The sequence below is a fragment of the Melozone crissalis genome, unplaced genomic scaffold (genome assembly GCF_028551555.1).
Source record: "Melozone crissalis strain CALT ecotype California unplaced genomic scaffold, PUWL_Pcris_2 ptg000653l_1, whole genome shotgun sequence".
In the NCBI taxonomy this organism is placed as follows: Eukaryota; Metazoa; Chordata; class Aves; order Passeriformes; family Passerellidae; genus Melozone; species Melozone crissalis.
This window is the reverse complement of record NW_026536325.1, coordinates 289-3,736: the sequence shown is the minus strand read 5'-3', so window position 1 is coordinate 3,736 and position 3,448 is coordinate 289. Positions and strand designations below refer to the sequence as shown.

Below are 3,448 nucleotides of genomic sequence, written 5' to 3'. Positions count from 1 at the left end.
CCTAGGAAAACCCTGAGGGGGGTTTGGGGTTCTCTGGGATGGATCTTGGGTTCTCTCGGAGCATTTTGGGGTGGTCTTGGGGAATTCTGGGTTCTCTGGGGCCATTTTGGGATCTCTGGGCTAAATTTTGGGGTCCCTGGGCTGGATTTTGGGGTCTTGAGGATGGATTTGGGGTCCCTGGGATGGATTTTGGTGTCTCTTGGGGCTTTTTGGGGCAGTCTGAGGGGATTTTGGGTTCTCTGGGGCCATTTTGGGGTGTCTGGGCTGGATTTTGGGGTCTCTGAGATGGAATCTGGGGTCCCTGGGCTGGATTTTGGGATTTCTGGGATGGATTTTTGGGTTCCTGGGCTTGATTTTGGGGTACCAGGTTGGATTTTGGGGTCTCTGGTGGGGTTTTGGAGTCCCAGCGATGGATTTTGGGGTCTCTGAGATGGATTTTGGGGCAGTTTTGGGGGATTTTAGGTTCTCTGGGTCCATTTTGGGGGTCCCTGGGCTGGATTTTGGGGTCTCTTGGGGCTTTTTGGGACAGTCTTGGGGGGTTTTGGGGCTCCTGGGCTGGATTTTGGGGTGGTCTTGGGGGATTTTGGGTTCTACTGGGGCCATTTTGGGTTCCTGGGCTGGAATTTGGGGTCTCTGGGAGGGAAATTTGGGAAATTTTGGGGTTCCCAGGTGGGATTTTGGGGTGCAATGTGTCCCACCCCGTGTCCCCGCAGACCCTGGTGACCGCCGTGGTGCAGCTGGTGGTGGCCGAGCCCGGGGGGCTCCCGGGGGGTCCCGGGGGGGTCTCGGGGGGCTCCTGGAGCCTCCGGGGCTGCGGCGTCGCCTGCCTGGTCCGGGACAGCCCCCGGCGCTCCTACTTCATCCGCATCTTCCGCCTGCCCGTGAGTCCGGGGCACCCCAGAATCCCTCACGAGGAGAACCCCAAAACCCCAAAATTCCTGAGGGGGACCCCAAAATTCTAGGGGGTCCCTAAAATTCCTGAGGGGGGTGGGTTCAGGACAATCCTGGTGCTTCCACTTCATAATCCTCCTTTTATTTGAGCAGGGTCCCAAAATCTGGGGGGGGGGGGCCAAAATCCCCGGAGGGGACCCTAAAATCCCTGAGTGGTTCCCCAAAATTATGGGGGGGTCCTCAAAATCCTAAGGCGTCCCTAAAACCCAATGGGGTGAGTCCAGACCAGCCCTCACTGGTTCTGCTTCATCATCTTCCTCTTATTTGAGGAGGGGTCCCAAATCCCTGGGGGGACCCCAAATTCGAAGAGGATCTCAAAACCTAGGGGGGCACCCCAAAATCTTGGGGGGACCCCAAAATCCTGAGGGGGTCCCCAAATCCCAGTGGTGAATCCCCAAAATCTTGGGGTGGGTGGGAGGTCAATGGCATTGGGAGTGGGTGGGGGGTCCTGGGGGGTTTCTGGGGGGTCCTAAGGGGTTTTGGGGGTCCCCAGGAGGGTCCGTGACCCCAGATCTCCCCCCCAGGCCGGGGAGCTGTGGTGGGAGCAGGAGCTGCAGGGGGGGATGGGCTACAAGACCCCCACCCCCTTTTTCCACACCTTCGTCAGCCACGTGAGTGGGCGGGGCTGGGGGTGTGGCCAAGGGAAGGGCGTGGCTTGGAGGCGTGGCTAAATTTGGGTGGGGCTAGAGGGGAGAGGAGCCATTATGGGTGTGGTAAAGGGGGAGGGGCTTAAATGGGTGTGGCTTTGGGGTGGAGCCAAAGGAATGCAGAGCTATGGGTGGGGCCAATGTGGAGTGGGGGCGTGGTCTAGATAGTGGGCGTGGTCATATATGGGTGTGGTCTTTTGTGTGGGTGTGGCCTGTGTACATTGGGCATGGTCATATAAGGGAAAGGGGTGTGGCTCTCAGTGGGCGTGGTCTTTGATAGGCAGGTGTCAATGCAGCATAACCATATAAGGGAAATGGGCGTGGCTTTCAATTGATGGGTGTGGTCTGTGTACATGGGGCATGACCATCTAAGGGGAAATGGGCGTGACTGTCAGTGGGCGTGGCCTTTGATAGGTATAAACACATAACCATATAAGGGGAATGGGCGTGGCTTTCCATTAGTGGGTGTGGCTAATAAGTTAATGCCATATAATGGAAAGTGGGCGTGGTTTGGGTAAGCATGGGCGTGGTTCTGGGTAAGTGGGCAGGGCCTGACTGCCCACGGCCGCTCCTGATTGGCTCAGGAGGGGTGGGCGGGGCTGAACTTCGCCTCCGAGGCCGAGGCTGCGACATTCGAGGGCCGAGTGCAGGAGAGGCTGCGGCGGCGGCAGCAGCGCGCGGGTGAGAGACCCCTCCCCAAAATGCACCTGGGACCCCAAAAATGCACCTGGGGACCCCCAAGATACACCTGAGAACATCCAGAATATACCTGGGTTCCCCAAAATGCACCTGGGGAGCCCCTAAATCCACCTGGGGGACCCCAAAATGCACCTGGGACTACCTAAAATGAGCCTGGGGACCCCCAAAACTGCATCAGAACCCTCCCAAATCCCCTTTCAAAATGCCCCAAAATCTGCTGGGAACTCCCCAAAAATTCCTCTGGGGACCCTCCCAAAATGTTCCTGGGACCCCCAAACCGCCCCTCCCCCACCTCTGACCCCCCCATTTTGTCCCCCCACAGAGAAGCAGCTGCTGCCCCCTCCCCCACCCCCCGGCCCTGGTGAGATTTTGGGGGGTTTTGAGGGGTTTGAGGGGATTTTGGGGGGGGTCCTGGGGGAATTTTGGGGAGATTTTTGGGGATTTTTGGAGTTTTGGGAGATTTTGGGGGGATATTGGGGGTGATTTTGGGGGGGAGGTGGGGGGATTTTTGGGAGATTGGGGGGGTGGTTTGGAGGGTATTTTGGGGGGGTTGGGAGGATTTTGGGGGAGTTTTGTGGGGGTTTTGGGGGATTTTGAGGGGATTTGGGGTGATTTTGCGGAATTTTGGGTTTTTTTTGGGGGATTTTGGGGGAATTTTAGGGGGATTTGGAAGGGATTTTGGGGGGATTTTTGGGGATTTTGGGGGGTCTCCACTATCACTGACCCTCCCTTTCCCCCCCCCCCCCCAGAGCGTCGGGGGAGCCTTCCCAGGACCCCCAACCCTGAAGGTGAGTGGGAGAGGGTGGTCCTGCCCCATTTTGGGGAGTCCTGCCTCATTTTTGGGGGTATCTTCCCAATTTTGGGGGGCTTCTGTCCCATTTTGGGGGCTCCTGCCTGTTTAGGGGAGCTTAGAGAGGGCCCAGAAGGGAATTCTGGGGGAAATTTGAGGTTTCGGGGTGGTTTTGGGGGTCTCTGCAGATGATTATGGGATCTCTGAGGAGGATTTTGGAGTCTCTGGGGGAATTTGGGGTCTTTGGGGGGAATTTTGGGGTCTCTGGTGGGGATTTGGAAGTTTTGGGGCAGGTTTGGGGTCTCTGGGGTGGTTTATGGGGGGGATTTTGGGGTCTCTGGGGTGGGAGGAATTTTGGGGT

At 57.6% G+C, this 3,448-nt stretch overlaps 1 long non-coding RNA gene across 1 annotated transcript; it reads left to right on the top strand.

The window, feature by feature from the left end:
- The first annotated feature begins 760 nt into the window (after window positions 1–760).
- LOC128950487 (uncharacterized) lies at window positions 761–2,270 on the top strand. Its single transcript, XR_008484365.1, has 3 exons — window positions 761–881; window positions 1,476–1,562; window positions 2,183–2,270. It is a non-coding gene; the product is annotated as an uncharacterized LOC128950487 (long non-coding RNA).
- The last annotated feature ends 1,178 nt before the right edge of the window (window positions 2,271–3,448 follow it).